Source organism: Mirounga leonina, unplaced genomic scaffold, assembly GCF_011800145.1.
Source record: "Mirounga leonina isolate KUSES-001 unplaced genomic scaffold, KU_Mleo_1.0 Mir_200, whole genome shotgun sequence".
NCBI classification, from domain to species: Eukaryota; Metazoa; Chordata; class Mammalia; order Carnivora; family Phocidae; genus Mirounga; species Mirounga leonina.
In genome coordinates this window covers 22051707-22071070 of record NW_023270503.1, presented here as the reverse complement: position 1 = coordinate 22071070, position 19364 = coordinate 22051707, and the positions used below count along the sequence as shown (strand labels likewise).

The following is a 19364-nucleotide window of genomic DNA, read 5'->3' as shown; positions in this document are numbered from 1 at the left end:
CTTTTCTTAGATCTTTTCCTCCCCTTTCTTTCTCTCCTCTGCGTTGCCGGTCCCATTGTTCCAGCCCGCCCACCCACACTCTCCTCCTCCCTCCTTCTCTTTCTCTCATATTCTCTTCCGGTATCTCTGGCTCCTCCGTCCCTTCCTGGGGCTGTCTTCCGATGATGCTTCGATGCTGTGATGATGCTGCATGCAAGCCTCCCCCCGGGGCAAGCCGCTAGCCTAGGGGGCGGGGCCTAGGGCACCGAGGCTCTACCACAGCCAGATGTCAGGTCCAAGTGCCTAGGAGGTGGGTGCAAAGGCTCCTTTGAAGCTTGGATTTGAAAGGAAAAAAAGCAAGGGGTAGGGGGAACCTCTATGAGATAGAGGCACCTGTCCAGAGCCCAGCTGATCCCTTTATCTCTCCCCCCCCTCACCCTCCCCCCCACCGCAGAGAAGCCTTGGCCACAGGTGTCTGGTGTCTTCCTGTTCTACCTCAGCCACAAAGTCTTCCTGGCAAACCTAGGATTCTGGAGTTTCTGGGGGTGGGGTTGAGTGGGGATGGGGGATCCCAGTCTTCTCACTTGCACCAGTCCTGGGCAGAGCACCCCTTTGGACAGAGTGTGGCTTGGACAGAGAAAGGATCCAGAATTGCTCATTCAACCATATTTATCTGTCAGGCACTTTGCTCTGGGGCCTGGCCAGTCAGTGCCTGCCCTCATGGAGCTTATGTCTGGTAGAGACAGACTTGAAATCACATAAATAAACACGTCATTGTGGCTGTAAAGGTCATGAAGGAAAGGAACATGGCGCTCTCAGTAGCAGGTACCCCAAGGAGTCTAGACCTGGGGGCCCAGTAAGGCTGTCCTGAAGAGGTTGGCAGATGAGCTAGGGACACCTTAGGTAAGGGGTAGGTGGCAGGGTGGGGGTTTGCAGTGAGTGTCATGGTACCACATATACAGAGGCTCTGGGGCAGAGGGGAACATGGCAAGTTCTAGATGCCCACGGAATCCAAGAAGGCCAGGGTGACTGGAGCACAGGAAGCAAAGGCCGGAAGGCCAACGAAGACACATCAGGGGGTTCAGTCCTGTCCGGAGAGGTCTGGGCCCCAGTAGAGGGTCTGAAGCAGGGAGGGGCGGAGTCAGGTCTGTGTTTGTAGAAGATGGCTGTTGTCACTCGGCGGGTGGGGTCTCTGGTAGAAGTCAGCCGCTGCGGGGCTGAGAGACACTGGGAGCCTGGACCTGGTTGAAGGGGATGGAAACAGAGAAGAGAATAGATTCAGGAGCACTTTGGGAGGCAGATTTTATAGGCGCCGGGGTGGGTGGATGTGGGAGTGTGGCAGTGAGGAGCAGGGATGACTCCCGGTCTTCTGAGAGGCTGGATGGTGTGGTTCCCTGGAAGGGGGAAGATTAGGTGAGGGCCCCGTGTAGGGAAGAACATCCTGAGTTTGGTGCCTATTGCAAACACTCTAGTCAATTCTATTTGGTGGATGGTTCCTGCAGACCGCCTGGGGCCAGCCCTGTGCTGAGGAGAGCTCTGGGGACCACAGTTCCTGTCCTTAGGGAATGGGAAGTCTGGATGGGGAATAAAAGAAAGACAGAAATGTCTCTCACCCAGGGCAGTGCTGGCTGCGTGATTTTGTATAAGTTTCTCCATCTCTCTGATCCTCATTTCCCCAGTCTGTGGAATGGGGTAGTAGTGAGACCACCTTGCTGGCCTGTGTCATGCTTGGTAAATGGAAGTCTCCAGGGAGATGCAAAGGTGATGAGAATGCCAATAGGAGGTAAGTCAGGTTTCAGGGAGGAGCTGCTTTGGAGCTGAGCCTTGGAGGTGAGTGACAGATTTTGAATGCAGGGTTGGAACGGGAGGGAGGGCCCCGCCAAACCTGGGAAACCTCCCCCTGACTCCAACAGAGACAGAGGTGGTGGGGAGAAGGTATTGGGCAGAGGAAACGTGGAAGATAAGGCTGGACAGATAGGCAGGGACCAACTTCTAGAGGCCTGGAATTCTGGCAGAATATTTTAAAATCTATTTGGTGGCCATAGAGAGCCAGTGACTGCTTTTGAGCAGGGTATGGTTATAAGCCTTTTGCCAAGGACTTGCTCAGAAAACCTCTACCTCAGTGGCAGCAGAGCTCAAGTTAGAAGGCTGGAGCCCTTGGGGGAAAAGGGGAGATGCAAGGAAAGTGTGTGGGATCTATGGGTCTCAGACCATCAAGGAAACAGGACTTGGGAGCAGGCAAAGAGGTAGACCAGATGACCCTTCCAAAGCTGGTGTTCCATTGCTGCTAGATGTGGGAATTTTACATTTTTTTAAAGTGGAAATACAATACAACTGATGTTCAGGTAGAATGAAACTTTGAGCTCATTCTGCCCTGTTCTCCCCGCCCTCCCCCTCCTTGCCCAGATGAGAAAACTAAGGCTCAGAGTAGGGAATTGACCTGCTTGCAGTCACACAGCTGAGATGGAGGGGTCTGAGGTAAGATCCCTGGTGCACTTCAAGATCCTGAGTGGTGGCGGCTGCTGAAGAGCTGGAGGGGCCAGGAAAGGACCTGGGGTTGGCGTAAGGGGTCGGCATGTGCAGGGATCCCACATGATACCAGTCCAGGCCTGGGGAGGACAGGGCAGGAGAGTTGTTCCCCGACTCTCCGCTGAGCCGTGTGGCCGGAGGGGGAAGGGAGCCTGGTGGGCAGGGTGGAGCTGCCACATGGAAGAGGCTTGATGGGAACCATCTGGCCTGGCTGGAGTGTGGGCTGCAAGGAGGGGAGGAGCCGGAGACAGGCCGTGGTGGGCGGGTGGATGGCGGGTTGGGGCTGGGAGTGGCCGGCCCGGAGGCCCCTACCTTCCAGACTGCTGCAGCCCAGATGCCTTCACAGCCACAGCCTGGCCCATCCAACCCGCTGACCTCATTCCCAGCTCCCTTCCCTCGCAGGCCCCCCTCTGCCTGCCACGTAGACTAAAGGCTTTACTGCCTCTTCTGCTGGGGGGAGGAGGGACTGGACACAGGCACCCTGAGCCCAGAGCTCTGCCAGGTCAGGCAGACCTGGGAGGGAGCAGTTGTATGCCCTGTACCTCCAGACTGCTCTGGGCCTCAGTTTCCCCTCTCCAGAGAGGAGGCCCAGCAAATGGAGGGGTCACGGGAGGAGCATGGCAGTGAAGGAAGTTGGAGTGGGTAGGAACATGGGGGGTACTCCGTGGAGATCATCAATGCCATCCCCCTGCCTCCTCAGGGCGGGAAGGTGTGATGCTCAGTCCCAGGAAGGGGTAGGGGCAGAACGTTTTCCTCCTTTCAAGCCATTCTCCAGAGAGAGAGTTCCCTGAAGGCCAGGGAAGGGGGGTGTCTGGGGTAACAGCCAGCCTTCATTGTGCCTGCTGCAGCGGGAGCACCATCTGTGGCTAGGATGGAAGTGGGGAGGCCCAAGGTCGCTCTTCCCTAAGGCACCTCTCAGCGACCTTCCCTGAGCCTCTCCAGGGCTCTGCTTCTTGCCCTTCTGCCTTCCCCTCACCTCCCTGCCTCCCCACCCCCCCAACCCCCCCACCCCTGGGGCCTGGGTCTTCTCCGGCTGCCCCAGCTGAGCAGAGGGCTGTCCTGCCCCCTCTCGAGGCGTTCCGGGCCCGTGAGTCATCGGGAATGTCTGCTGTGGTTGCAGTTTCCCTTCCCTGGCTGCGGACCCTCTTTCCCCTCCTCCCTCAACCTAAGGACGGAGGGTGCTCCTCCCAGGCAGGGGGCTCTGGAGGAGGAGCAGGGAAGCCATATGCAAGAGCCGGTGAGGCCCTGCTCAGAGAGTCCTCCCCCCCCCCCATTCCACTTCACCTCTCACAGATAGAATGTCCTGTCCTTTCTGCCATTGCCCAGGTAGGGGAAACTGAGGAGGGGCAGGGAGGAGAGGGCCAGAACTTTGGTGGGCTCAGGCTCCTCCCCACTCCATTTTAGGCCTCAGCTTTGCCAAACTGGGAATGGGCCCAAACCTCTTTCTGAAGGGCCCTCCCCACATTTGAGGCTGGGTCAGTAGGAAGCTGGAGAGGCCACGGCTTCTGCCAGGGGCTCCAGGGGTGACACGTCCCAGCTGGCTGGGGTGGGGAGTCCACGTCTGCAGGAAAGGGGGAGGCCCGATGTTGGACCGCCCCCCCCAGGGGCCCTGCACCCTCTGAAGCTGCTGCCCGCCCCTGTCCTCTCCTGTCTTCTGGGGCAGCACTGGGGAGACTGAGGGCAAGCGCAGAAGTTAGGAAGAGTTCCCAATCTTCTCCCCCCAAAATGTGTCTCCCTGGCCGCCTTCCTCCTCATCTTCCCCCTCCATCCCCACCCCCCAGCCCTGGATTAGTTGTCTGGAGACCAAGGGTCTCGTTCCTGACTTGCCCAGGGACTGGGCATTTCATTCCTGAGCCCGCTTCCCCATCTGCGGCGCAGCAGTCTGGTCAGAAACGGTCCCTGCCGGTGGTGTGGGTCTGTGAATCTGTCTCTTCCCGGTCAGACGGACGCTCAGGCACACCGCCTGACACACATACACACCGCCTCACACCCATTCACTCACACGCTCTGGCAAACACACTTTCACACATCCGTCTGCGTGTGCACAGGACCCTCTGCCTACTTCGGTCTGGCCGACGCCCCATTTCTATTTCCCTCTCTCTGATGGCCCCGCATTGCCTCTCTCATTCCTATCAGCCCCCTCCCCACCAGCACCCTTTTACATTTTCCCACTCCTGGGTCTCCTCCTCCCGAGGTCACTGGCAGGGCAAGGGCAAAGCAGGAGCAGTGGGAAGGGAGATCTGACCCTGTCAAAGCCGATCCACGCCGCCCCCTCAGGTCGCTCGTCTCCTTGTGAGGTTCTGGGTGAGACGGGGTCTGAGAGGGGGAGGAATGGAGCGCAGAAAAGCTTGCTTTTGTCCAGCCAGCTGGGGACCTGCAGAAGCCTGTCGCCCGCCTCTCTTTCCTGAAACTCACTGACATTCACTTTCAAAAATATCTGTCCCATCGACATCCTGGGCCTCCTGTAAACGTGATTATTTTAGCAGCTTGCGCTGGCTGCCATGCCTCAGGCTGCACCCTTCGAGGAACTTCTGCCTGAGGGAAACTGGTCAGAGCTCAGGAAGGACTGTTCCAGGGGATGACCTATCTGTTGGCCAGGAAAGACGTGGGAACTGGGCAGCAGAGCGCACCCCTCCGACCCGGTCCAACTCGGGAATAACCACAAACATCTGTACCAGGCTGGGCCGTAAGCACTTTGCACGTTTGAACTGTGTCCTCCTCACAAAGCTCTCTGAGGGGGCTGCTATTATTGTCTCCAGTTTCAGAGGAGGAAAGAGAAGCAGAGAGGTTAAGTCATTTGCCTGGAGTCACAAAGCTAGGAGGTGGCTGAGCTGGGATTCACACCCAGGCAGCCTGGCTCCAGAGCCCCGCAGGCTTCACCACCACCGGACAGGTCCAAGAGACCCAGGGTGGATGCCAAGGGATGCCCTCCTGCCCTGCCCGGAGAAGTGGCTATTTGCACAAACACGCACACTCCATCTGTGCACATGTATGGGAAGGATCGCCGTGCCAGGTGGCTGGCAACTAGCCACGGGCACCCTGGCGGCTGAAAAGCTCTTGAGAAGTGCTGTTTGCTGGTGGCACCTCACACGTCATCTCATCGGATCCTTCTGACAGCTCTGGGAGGTCGGTCTTAACACCTCTCTTGTCCAGATGAAGAACCCGAGACCCAGAAGGATCGAGGCATGGCCCCGAGACACCCTTCCTAGAGCTAGGAGAGAACTCAGGTGCCCCGAACGCCAGATCAGGCTTCTTTCCATTGCCTCATGTCTCCCGTATTTGCAAATCCATGCAACCGCCAGACACGCATAGCCACGTACCACAGACGGGAAAGTACCACATACAATACAGGAAAGAAAAGGGCGCCTGGGTGGCTCAGTTGGTTGGGCGACTGCCTTTGGCTCAGGTCATGATCCTGGAGTCCCTGGATCGAGTCCCGCATCGGGCTCCCTGCTCGGCAGAGAGTCTGCTTCTCCCTCTGACCCTCCCCCCTCTCATGTGCTCTCTCTCATTCTCTCTCTCTCAAATAAATAAATAAAATCTTTAAAAAAGAAAAAAAACACGGGCGCCTGGGTGGCTCAGTTGGTTAAGCGACTGCCTTCGGCTCAGGTCATGATCCTGGAGTCCCTGGATCGAGTCCCGCATCGGGCTCCCTGCTCGGCGGGGAGCCTGCTTCTCCCTCTGCCCCTCCCCCCTCTCATGTGCTCTCTCTCATTCTCTCTCTCTCAAATAAATAAATAAAATCTTAAAAAGAAAAAAACACAATACAGGGAAGAATGACAGCCCTCGGTCGTGTTTCAAGAGGCAGTTGGCTCCTCCTCAGGGACAATCCCCCAAGGAAGGTCTTATGCCCATTCTGTATAAGGGGCTTCTAGAGAAGCCCCTTGCTGGGGACGCCCCCAGCCAAGAAGTGGTGAGGCTGTGACTAGATCCCACGCCTGCCCGGCCTGGCCACAGAGCTGGAACTCTTCCCCACTGCTCCCCATCGCCGCTGCCCTCACCGTGATCCAGCCCAGAAGCACCCCTTGCACACAGCACATCCACACTGAACATGCACGCAGGTAACAGACACAGGAAAATCATACACATGCTACAGGCTGAGTTATTTGCTGTTTTCTGCATGCCAGACACTGTCCTAAGGGCCGGATAGATGTGAGCTCACTGAATGGCCACAGCAATCCTATGACATGGGTTTTGTTAATGTCCTTAGCCTCATTTTACCGATGAAGAAACTGAGGCTCAGAGAGGTTAAGTAACTTGCTCAAGGCCACACAGCGAGGAAGTTGTGAAGCTGACATTTGACCCGAGGCTCTCACCACCATGCCTTAGCCTGTTCTCTAAGATTGGCCAGGTACGACTCATTCAGCCAGCCAGGAACCACTGCGGACTGCCCTGTTGTGCCCAGCGCTGGGCAGGGCCCTCGGCACATCGAGGTGAACAGGTCCTCCCCGCCTCCTCCACCTGTCCCTGCCCAGCACCACACAGTAGATGAGGGCTGTGCCTGATCTCACTCTCCTTCCTTCCCAGGGAGCCTCCTCCCCAGCCAGCCAGGACATGTGGACTTTGGCTCTAGGTTGCATTTGACACCTAGTGAGGGAAAACACTGGGGTGGTGCCAAAGCCTGAATGAGAGCACGGAGGCAGGAAGATGCAAATGGGGTCGGCCAGCTGGGGGCCAGGGCTGGGTCAGCTGGGGGCCAGGGCTGGGGTGGGGAGGGCAGGCACAGGGGCGGGGTGGGGCGGGACAGGGGCTCTCTGCTTCTGCCTCTCTTTTGGTCTTATGCTCACATCTCTTCTGTATCTCCCCATCTCAGATCTTCTCCGGGAGTCTCTGGCTGATTTTATCCCTAGCTGTCTTTCTGTGTGTATTTCTCCCTTATCCCTCACCTGTCCTCTCCTGTCCCTTCACTGCTTGTCAACTGCTCTCAGTCCTTGTGAGGACAATGGATCAGAGGTTCGATTACCCACCATCTGAGCGGATATCCATGTCTGAGCAGGACCCACTTCCAGGGGACCCATCAGCTCAGTCCCAGGACCCTTCCTACTGGTTTCTTTCTTTTTTTTTTTCTTTTTTTTTTTTTTAAAGATTTTTTATTTATTTGACAGAGAGAGATACAGCGAGAGAGGGAACACAAGCAGCGGGAGTGGGAGAGGGAGAAGCAGGCTTCCCGCGGAGCAGGGAGCCCGATGCGGGGCTCGATCCCAGGACCCTGGGACCATGACCTGAGCCGAAGGCAGACACTCAACGACTGAGCCACCCAGGCGCCCCTACTGGTTTCTTTCTACAAAGGGCACAGTCCTCTCCTCTTCAAGCCTTCCTCCCAGGTTCTCCTGTCCCCGAATACCAATATCTGAAAGTCAGCCTAGACATCACTAGTCGGCATGTCTGGAATGTACCCTGCCTCCCCCTTCAGACTGTGTCCCTCCCATCAGACAGGAGGCTCCCAATGGTAGGGACTACATCTCCTCATTTAGACTGAGGGCTCCCTGAGGGCAGGCTCTGTGTTTCCCCACCACACTGCGGTTCCTTGAGGTCATAACTCAGGTTTCCTCCCTCAGACTGGGGGCCTGTGTCTCCTCCTTCCTCTGGCTTCTCCTGGGCTTAGCTTGGGCTCTGCTTTGGAGAGTATTTAGCTGGGATGAACAGACCGAAGCACAAACCAGCCTCTCGATCTCCCTTCAAAGTGTGTTCAAACTTTAATGTTTCAATCGTCCCGTCTACTCGGGTGAGCCCAACTTCAGTTCCCTCCTTCCCAGATGGGTCCTTACTTTCCTGGAGAAGCTGGAGATAAGGAAGAACAGGAACATGAATATCCAACATTCCACATAGAAATCTGTGGGCAAGAATCCTACCCAATCACTAATGTTCTGATATCCCAACCCCACCTAATATCCAAGTTTGGCCTCTTCCTGGGAGCCTTCCTGCATCAGCAAAGACCATCCTTCTCCTCATCTCTGGAAATATTTAGAACTCCTCTGTCTGATGGGCTCCCAATGCAATTTTTAAAAACAACCTTTTTTATTTTGGAACAATTTTAGATTTACAGCACAGTTGCAAAAGAAACATAGAGACTTTCCATATACCCCTCATCCAGTCCCTCCTAATGTTCATAGCCTACAGCACCATGGTACATTTGCCAGAACTAAGAAGCCAGTGTTGGTACCTTACTACTAACTAAGCTCCAGACTTTATTGGGATTTCACTAGTTTTTCTACTAATGTCCTTTCTCTTTCCCAGGATCCCACCCAGGATGTCACATCGTATTTGGTTTTGTCATGTCTCCTTGGTCTCCTCTGGCTTACGAAAGTTTCTCCGTATTTCCTTATTTGTCACCAGCTTGAGGAGTTCTGGTTAGGTATTCTGTAAAATTGCCTAGTGTTATTTTTCAGCAGCAAAAGCCTTTCTGCAAACAAAACCTTGTGCGGAGCCCTAGCATATGCACAGATGAAGGTAGAGCTGTTCTGGTCACAGTAGTGAAGGGAAAGGGCGTGGATGAACCTGAATATGACTTGCCATGCAGCCCCCTGAGAACGCTAAGAAACCCTTCAGGTGTCACGGAACCCCGTTTGAAAACCGTCCATTGAGGCCAAGCTCTGCTCGGGCCATGCTTTTGTTCTGTAAAGCGCTGGACAGGTCATTATAGACTCAGGCTCACATACTTCCGGTGACGGGGCCATCACTACCTTTCAAAGAAGCTCTGGTGGCTGGAGAGGCCTTTGAAATCTGCCCTGCCCCCAGCCTCTGCTGTAGGCACCCCCAGGGTGTGCTGCCCTGATGCTTGCCACAGGACTGAGACACCCATTTCCCACGCAGATAGCAACGCGGGAGGCTGCTGGCTCCCCAGGCCTCTCCAAGAATCACTGTCAGCCAAAGCGATGTTCTTCGCCAGAGGTCATGCTCCCTCCACAGAGGCAGTCAACCTATGACTGGTTGACGTGAGGGTACAAAAGCCCCAACCCCTTGTCTCAAGGGGGCCAACTCCTAAGGGCCACCTCAGCTCCAGAGCTCTTGGTGGGATCGGCTGAGGCTTCTGTTTGGAGTGTGTTCCAGTTAATGATCTCCCTCTGCTAAGTCCTGGTTCATTCACTCCCCGACAGATTCCTGCACATAAATTTCCATTACAGAGTCCATTTCCCAGGGACTTGTCCTAAAGACAGTTGGTACCAGGAATGGTCCAAGGAAGCAGACTTCTTTTTAAGATTTTCTTTTTTTTAGGTAATCTCTCCACCAAACGTGGGGTTTGAACTCACAACCCCGAGATCAAGAGTCACATGCTCTACTGACTGAGGCAGCCAGGAGCCCCAGGAAGCAGACTCTCTAACAGGATTTGGGACCTGGATCGACTGTGGGCCAACTTCACACTAAGTAAAGTAGAAATGTTAGAATTGCCATAGCAGACACACAGGGATTGAAAGGCGCAGGGAAGTGGGCATGCTAGACTGGATATGTCCTGTAAAACCAGAGAGTCCCAGATAGCTGCTGGAGGACCTCAGTGGACACTACCAAGTAATCCCATTGCAGCTGCTGGGCCAGGTGGGATAGCTTTACTAAAGCAGATGAGCTCACCTTGCGTGCATGGTATGTGGTCATTGATCCAGCAAGTGCATTCTTTCTCCTCCCTATCCGGAGCAGCAGAAACAATTTGCATTCACTTGGGATGGATGACGGTACACGTTTGAGGTCTTGTCCCAGAGTATACTACACTCCCACTCTCTGTGATAACAGTCTGAAGGGACCTGGATCATCTGGACATTCTACAGAATATCAGATTGATCTACTATTTTGATGATTTGATTTGATTCTACAATTAACATCATGTAGAGTGGACCAGACAGCAAGAAGCGGAGGAAGCTTTCATAAGACACGTGCATTCCAGGAGATGGGAAGGAAAAAACGCTGCCAAAGTGTAGAAGCTCACAACATCAGTGAAGTCCTTAGGGGGTTAGAGGTCTGGGGCATGCGTGGACATCCTTCCAAAGACAGGGAGAAATAATTGCATCCTGTACTTCTCAGCACAAATAAGAAAGCACATCTTTAGAGCTTTGCTGGTGCTGGAGAAGACATATTCTATATTTGGGAATACGGCTCCGACCCATTTACAGGTGACATGAAAGGCTCCCAAATTTAAGTGAGACCCAGAGCAGGAAAGAGCTCTGTAACAGTTCCAGGCGTGGCCACTGGCACAATCGGACCCTCAGACCCTATGGTATCAGAGGTATTTGTGACATCAAAAAAGACTTTGACACCCCAATAGGAGAATCACAGTGTAGCCCCCTAGGCTCTTGGAGAAAGGCCATCTGCATTGGAGGATTATACACTGTTTGAAAAACAGCTTCCTTTATGCCACAGGGCCCCAGTCAAGGCAGAGTACCTAAGCAGGGGCATCAGGTGACCATGTGGCAGGAACTGCCCATCACGAGCTGGGTTCTGACAGACACTTCCTGTTTCCATGAGTCTCCTTCAAACTGAGCTGCCCAGGTTTCTGGTCATTATATTGCCCTAGATCTCTCTTGGATGTCTGCTGATGTGTCCATCAGTGTTCCTCCCACGAAACATGTCACTCAGCCAAGGACACTCACTTCCAGCAGGAGGTGGCCAGAGACCAGTGGCCAGGACACCCCCACCCTCCATCCCATGACTCAGACAGTAGGCTTGCTGGCTATAGAAATTTTCCTAAAGTGTGGTCCATGGACCATTGGCAGGGTGGGGGGTCCCCTAAAAGTCTACAAGTGGTCTGCAGGTGGTGGAGATCTCCAAGGAAGAAAGGATGGAATTATTTTACTCATAACATTCAAGTGCAAAGTTGATTAAGATTTTCACAGCAATCCCATTATGTCCTTAATAGTTGTCACATTTTTCAACATGGTGCATGAGCTACAAGGTTTGCATTTGGTTGATCCATCTTGGCAGTTTGTCTCAGGTGATATATTTTCATGTCATTTATGGGTTTTGGTTATTAGTTTTGTGATGTGTAATATCCTCAACTCAAATAAGTCAATGGCTCAAAAATGGCTAAGGAAAGCTTGAGAAGAGTGATGAAAATAGTAATCCAAATACTACAACTGAGCACAGTGTTATAAAAGTAAATAGTGAACAAGAGTTTAGTTTGAAAGAATGTAAATCTCTAAGAACCAGGGCACATGTGATGATTTCGCACAAGCAGCTGAGAAAGAAAAGTGTAAATAATGAGTATGATGTTGAATATCCAACACCGGACTTCACTGGACCATCTAACCAGCCCATCTTAATCCCTAGTGTGTTATGTGTTATGAAACTTTGTCAAATAGTGGCTTAAAGCCATCAAGACTTTAATATCATTTTTACACAAAGCACAGTGACCTTTCTGGTAAACCATTAGAGGTTTTTTTTTTTTTCCAGAACAAAGAGTAAAATAAGCTTTCCAGGACTAAACTGATGGATTCTTTTCCCCCACTAAAGGCAAGAAGAAAAACAAAATGACACATGCAGCATTTAGAATTGCACTCCTCTTAGTCAAACAGATACAAGTAATGTTATCTGAGAAGCTTGTGAAAGAACTGTTTATTCGTGACACATGTTTCTCAGAGAGAAAGCAGAACCAGCTTTTGGCAAACTTCCTTTCTCGAATGACGGTGTTGGACATCACATAGTACCAGATACATACATTAAAAAAATAATTTGGTTTTAATAAACCCAGCCATCGTATACTCCTCTCTAAAAATCGAACAATTTTTGCTCCTCTAAGGTTAGGTTTGGACTATCAAAAATGAACGTATCGCCATCTGAGCAAGCTGTTTAAGATCTTAGAACTGGTCTGAAGTGGCATGATCAATGATTTGAAGAAACAGTTTCAACTCATCTCTTTTTTCCAACGTTCATATGGGTCCGTGTGTGTGACATTGGCTTAGATCAATGATGTGCAGGGGCGCCTGGCTGGCTCAGTCGGAAGAGCGTGTGGCTCCTGATCCTGGGGTCGCAAGTTCGAGCCCCATGTTGGGTGTAGAGATTACTTAAATAAATAAACTTAAAAAAAAAACAATTTAAAATCAATAATGTGCAGAATCCGACCACACTCAGCATGTGTGTGGTTCATATATCTGAGAAAAGCATTTGATAACTTTTAGTTTTATCACTAAAAATCCTTGCTTCAGGAAAAGATTCTTTGCTTACATGAATTATTTCATGAATCATGATATGAACTGAAAAGATGGTTTGAGGGTGCCTGGGTGGTTCAGTCGGTTAAGCATCTGCCTTCGGCTTGGGTCATGGTCCCAGGGTCCTGGGATCGAGCCCCACATGGGGCTCTTTGCTCAGCGGGGAGCCTGCTTCTCCCTCTACCCCTCCCCCCTGCTCATGATCTCTCTCTCTCTCTCATGCTCTCTCTCTCTCAAATAAATAGATAAAATCTTAAAAAAAAGAAAAGAAAAGAAAAGATGGTTTGGCAATCACTACTGAGGGAGCACCAGGAAGGACACCCTTCCAAGGAAGAAAGAAGCTGTGCCTGAAAGTGAGTTTCTGTTTCCTGATTTCCCCCCACATTTTAGCAATGTCAGCTATTGTCCCCCAATATCCCTTGTCCCCTTCTCTCTCAATTTTTAGCAGGATGCCTGACCACTCAGAATAAAAACTATATTTCCCATCCTCCCTTTCAGCTAGATGTGGTCATGTGACAGTGTTCTGGCCAATGAAATGTGAGCTGAAGTATGACTTTCAGGTCTTTATAGGCACTGGGCATGCCTTTCCACTCCACTTTCCTTCAACTCCTGATTGGAATCTCATGTCATGGTGAGCCACCTTGGAGCATGCCAGTGAGGGCAAGACCTAAAGGTAGCAGAACAATAAGATAGAAGATGGCTGTATCTTTGGACAAACTAATGGGGAATGACCACCTTCCCACCCTGGACCACCTATCTCTGGACTACCATCCAGAAGAGCAATTGATTGCTGTCTTGTTTAGGCCCCTGTTATTTTGGATCTCTGTAATGAATGGCCAAACCCAAATCCTCTCCAATACAGAGTTGAAGGAAATAGTCAAAATCGTGACTATGATCCAGTCTCATTCACTGACCATACTTCTTTTCAGCAGCTTATGCCAAGACAAGGGCAGCAAGTCCAAGAGTCTACTCTTCCACCCTGAGAGATTCTAGCTTTGGAGGAAAAGGTTCCCACAAGAAGTTTTGAAAAGAGTGATGAGATAAAACCATTTTCTCGTGTCATTGATAATGCCACTTAAGACCCGTTGTAGGATTATTTTTTTTTACATTTTATTTATTTATTTGACAGAGAGAGACACAGCGAGAGAGGGAACACAAGCAGGGGGAGCAGGAGAGGGAGAAGCACGCTTCCTGCATAGTGGGGAGCCCGATGCAGGGCTCCATCCCAGGACCCTGGGATCATGACCTGAGCCGAAGGCAGACGCTTAACAACTGAGCCACGCAGGTGCCCCCCGTTCTAGGATCTTAAGCGTCCTGCTCACATGGCACTCTGTTCCATTTCTGTATTGCCGAGACATCACCAAACTATTATGACATTTCTTAAAACCAAACAGCAGTGTGACTGCTCCATTATGAGAGTTTGATTCTGTCTCAACACTTGGTGATTTTAGTTTCTGAGCAGGAGAATGGAATCAATGACATATAATTAAGATTAATATAAAACCACATCCAAATATTACATCAGAACTTAAAGAATTCTTTCTAGAGTCAAATTCAACCAAAGAGAAGATTACAACTCTGTCTGCTACTCTCTCTCTCTCTCTAGGTGAAATACTCAGTCTTCTAACTTTTAGAAGCTTTGTCCCTGTTGACCTAGTGTCCAGAAGAGTGGAAAACAGTCTGCAGGGAGAAATGGCTCTGTGATTTCTGGATTCTTGTTTGGTTCAAATCCACAACCATCTGACAGCCACCAAACATGTGCTGCCATTTCTAATGACCTGTAATTGTGGTTTAGGATTTTCTAATTTAGTACAAATGAGTAAGAAAAGAAACTGACAGGATGTGAAAACCCTTATGGCCTCTTTTTGTCAGGGCATAGATACACTGGTGGAGATTTTCAGAAGGTATCATCCCTCTCATGATACAAAACAGTTATCTTTCATATTACTTTTACAAAGTTGCATTTTTATTATTTTAGAAACACCACGTTCTTTTAAAATTTGCTTAAACGTGGTGGTTGGTGTGTGAGTTCAATGCCTATTAGGGGATTGCTGATGTAAGAGTGTGAGAAACATTCTTCCCTATTGCCTAAGACTGCCGGCACATTCCAGGGCAGATAAAGAAATCCCTAAAGCGAATGCAGGGAGGCCCCTAAGACCTGGCAGCCCAGCTTGTCCGGTGCAGGCCCGTGTGCCAGCTGGACCGACCATCCCAGTCTCTCCCAGTGGGTCACAAACTCCCGCTCACACAATGCCCCATCTGCTCTGCTCCAAGTCCAGGGTGGGAGGTATGAGTGTTCCCATTTTACAAAGGAGGACCCAGAAGCCCTGGGGAGCTTGCCTCGCAAACCCACCCAGCTTGTGGAGGAGGAGTGAGGACGAGAAGCTATGACTTTTTATGGTCCCCAAAAGGCTCTTTCTTGCAAAACCACCTAATCTACAGACTAAACATGGCTACGGTTTACTTGGGACTTACTGAGTACCAGGCCCCTTGCTTATGTTGCTCCAACCTTTACAACAGCTCTGTAAGATAAACAGATCGTTAGCTACACTTTCCAGACAAAGAAACTGAAGTTCAGAGAGGTTAGGTAACTTGCCCTGGGTTGCATTGCTGGGGAGTGGCAACATCGGTCTCAAACTGAGGTCTGACGGCCAAGAGCGGGCTTTTAACACCCCGCCCCCAGGCCGACATCTCTTGAGCTCGGGGTTCTTCTCCCTCTAAAATCTGGATCCCTGGGCTCTGATCCGCGCTGCGCTCTCCTTGGCCCTGGCCCGCCACCTCTGCGAATCCTCTTTGCAACAGCCTCCTATTCCTCTCTCGCTCCTGTCCAAGCCCTTCTCCAAAAGGCCTGGGTGGTCTGGGCGCGTGTCTGCTCTTTCCTCCCCGCTCTGCCCCGCCCCCCGCCAGTGGCCCCCCTCGCCTGGGCAGGGCCCTAGCCCTCGTTTCCCCAGGGCCCTGCCTCCCCAGCTCCCACGCCTCCAGCTCCCCGCTCCCAACGTGTGGGCCCCTGGGCGCTGCTCCCCTTCCCCGCCCCATCCCTCCTGCCCGCGTCCTGCCCGCGTCCCGCCCGCCTGGGTCCCTCCTGCTTGCGTCCCCCGCCAGATTCCCTCTGCCTGCATCCTGCCCAGCTGGATTCCCCACCCCATCCCCGCCTGGATCCCCCGCTTGGCCCTCAACCCCCCACCCCTGCCCGCATCCAGCCCACCTGGATCCCCCTCACCTCCCTGCCCTCCCTTCCTGGGTCCCCAAGGGCCCGAGGCCCGGGGAATGGCCTCTCGCGGACCCCTTGCACCCCTGGGGGGATGGCCTCTCCCGGTGAGCTCCCCATGGCCCCACTGGGCCCAGTTTTCCTTGGTTTGAATCTTGTGCCTAGACGGCTCCCTTGGCTCATCACACACACACACACACACACACACACACACACACAGGGTTCCACCACCGTCACCCCACTCTGGCCAGTCACTGCCCAGTCACTTCTGTAGACTTGTTTTCTTCAGTGTCTCTAGAATCCGGGGCCCATCCTGCCTGTCCCCAGGCCCCCAGTGTCCAGCCTGCATTTTGGAAACCGGCACCCACCGCCCCCCAGGCCGGCTCTCAGGCAACGCGCCCTTGGCCTGGCTGCACACAGGGCTCCCAGGCCCTCGGGGTGAGGTCCAGGAGCCCCGAACCACCGAAACTCCATAACCTTGCCCACCCTCCAGGGCTTCAGGGGTGATTCGAGGCCGTCCTGCCTCCTGGAGCATTCTCCTCGCCACCTCCTGGACTCCTCATCCTTCAGAGACTCACCCTGGCTACCATCTCTGTAGGAAGCCGGCTCTGCGGAGCCCACCTCGGGCTTCCGCAGGACCCACACTCCCCCTAGAGAGCCCAGGCCCTGCCTGGCGGATTGCCCTCCCCCATCCCACCCTCCCCGCAGAGCAGCTCTGGGAGGACTGGGGCTCTCTGTCCTGTTCATCCTGGCTCCGCGGTAGCACAGGGCCTGGCGTGTAGTAGATGCTCAGTGAATCTGGTAGAATAGTGGAACTCTTGAGAGCTCGGGCTCAGACTTCCAGTCCCAACACTAGCCCCTCCTTTAACAGCGGTGTGACTCAGTTTCCTCATCTCTAAAATGGAGATAATGATAGATCTTTCTGATGGGGTTGCTGTGAGAAGTTAAAGCACTTAGAACAGTATTTGGCATAAGTAAGCATATGTCATACGTACGTGTCTCTTCCACCAAACAGCAGGCTTCTTCCGTGTGGGGTCCAACCTAATTTCTTTCTCAATTCCGGACTCCTCAGGGCCCTGCCCAGTTCATGGCATGGGGCTATACACTGAGTATTCTGTGAAGCTCCCCTACCCTGCCCCAGTCAGCATCCTGACCCCTGACAGTGTTCCCACTTGACTCCCCTCTCCTGAAAGTTCATGTGCCCCTGAAAGCCTGACCCCCTCCCCAATCATTCAAGGGCAGTCCCAGAATCTAATGGGAAAGTTTCTGTCTTCCAACACACCTCCCATACCAGGGTAGAGGTGCCATCCCTCAGCCCCAGCTCAGAAATTCCAAAGTTCAGAGAGCTCTAGAAAGAGCTATGGACTTGGAGAGAGGAGCCCTGTCCCCTAGTCCTGGCTCTGCCACTGAACAGCTGTGTGACTTTGGGCAGGTTGCTTTAGCTCTCTGAGCCTTACTTTCCATACCTGTAAAACGGAAATCATCTGCCCTGCCATCCTCATAGGGTTGTCCCAATGCTCAATTGCACAAACCAGAGACAAGGTGCTTTGTAAATGGAGGCTCTGTGAAGAAATGCAAAGCAAAGTCACCATGGGGTTGGAAGTGGGGAGCAGGGCCAAGTCTGCAAGTGGCTCTGGTCGGGACTGTGCCAAGGGTGTGGCCACTGGGCTGTGGGCTGGGCAGCAAGCTCTTATGAGGTGGAGTTGATTGGGGATAAAGTCTTAAGCCCTGAAGCTTTGCCTAGAGTCACTGAAGGACTTCTGTTTGGCAATTGTCTCCCTACCACCTGCTCACCACTTCTCCAAACGTACCTTCAAGTGCGCCTGAAGGCCCCACACTCCCACCGAATCCTGATGCCCAGAGGCCCTGTCTTGTCTGGCTAGCAGCTCCAGCTCTCTCCCTTCCTCCCCCTGAACTCTAGCCCAGCTGAATTAGGAACTGCTAACATTAGTCATGATTATTTTAGTGGTAAGTGCCAAGAGCCTAACTCAAAGTGGCTTAAGCAGAAAATTAAAGCTATTTGGCTTACTGAACCCAGAAGTCCAAGTACAGCTGTGTCTGTAGGCTAAAATGAAATCAAGAGGACTTGGTTTCTCTATCTCTTCTTTTTCCTTTCCTCTAAAATGGCTTTCTGTGCCCTGAAACAGTCCAGCTCCATGTGGGGGTCTCAAGCAGTCCCAGGTTTATTTTCCAAAAGTTAAGCAACCCCCCAGGAGAAAAACAGCCTCTTTCACAATAGTTTCAGAAAAAAATCCCAGTGTTGACCTATATTGGGCTGACTTGAGCCCTAAACCAAGGATGGTGGCCAGGCAGATGAGATATGCTGGTTGACCTGGGCACGTGCCCACACCAGCAACACATGGACCGAGTGTGGGGGAGGGGCAGCTCCCCCAAATAAAATCTGGACGCTGTTTCTGGAGGAAGGAGGAATGAATGCAAGGGAAGGCAGACGCCGTAGACGTTGAAAACATCCCACCCCTTGGCTCCTAGCATATATACACGCACATACTTTTTCCATACACATAATTGTTATAAGCTTTTTTTGTCACCATTTTTTTTCTTCGTGTTTGGAAATAATTTCAAATTTACAGAGAAGTTCCAAGAATAGCACAAAGACATTTTTTTCCCCCTAAAGCATCTGAGAACAAATTTTCAACATGATGTCCCATCACCCCCAAATAGTAAAAATCCTGCAAACAGTGACGTTCTCCTAAATAACCACGAGGCAACCACAGAAATTAGAGATGCATTGTTGTAATTTATTCATATTTCACCATTTTCCCCAATAATGTCACTGGTAGCCAAAAGATCCAATCCAGTATCATGATTTAGATTCAAGATGTGCATCTGGGGCAAGAGCATCACAGAAGGGGTGCTGGGGTCTCACTGCACCTTTTTGGGTGATGCATGATTTCACCTTCTCCCGTCACTGATGATGCTCACTTTGATGGCTTAAGATGTTGTCTGCCAGGTTTATCTATTGTAAGATTATCTCTTCTCCTATTTTAATTAATAAATTTTCTCACGGGGAGGTGCTTTGTAAAGTACTATGCAAACTCTCATTCGTCATCCAACTTGGACATTACTTTTAGTAACCATTGCTCTCTCTTGGCTGAAATATTGTTATTATGATAGTTGCCAAATGGTGACTATCTAGTCCCACCACCCCTTCTGTTATTCTACTCAATGGAAAGCCTCATCTTTTCTTCATTTATTCCTTCATTTCATATCAGTATTAATATGTTCAAATTGTCCAGATTCTGCCAGTGAGAACCTCTTCAAGCTGGCATCTGTGTCTTTTTGTCCCCATTGTGGACTGAATTCTGTTCCCCCAAAGTTCTTACTGAAGCACACGAACATTCTCTCTCTCTCTCTCTCAAGAATAAATAAATAAATAAATAAATAAATAAATAAATAAATAAAGTGCACAAATCTTAAGAGCATACTTCATGAGCTTTTACAAAGTGGAATTTTACCAGCACCTTATAAGTCTCCCTCCTACACCATCCAATTAT

General features: G+C 51.6%; 1 long non-coding RNA gene across 1 annotated transcript; it reads right to left on the bottom strand.

Moving 5' to 3' along the window:
• Window positions 1–636: 636 nt before the first annotated feature.
• LOC118024770 lies at window positions 637–17965 on the bottom strand. Its single transcript, XR_004683200.1, has 3 exons — window positions 17879–17965; window positions 17316–17411; window positions 637–1220 (listed from the first exon to the last, which is right to left on the bottom strand). It is a non-coding gene; the product is annotated as an uncharacterized LOC118024770 (long non-coding RNA).
• Window positions 17966–19364: the final 1399 nt, after the last annotated feature.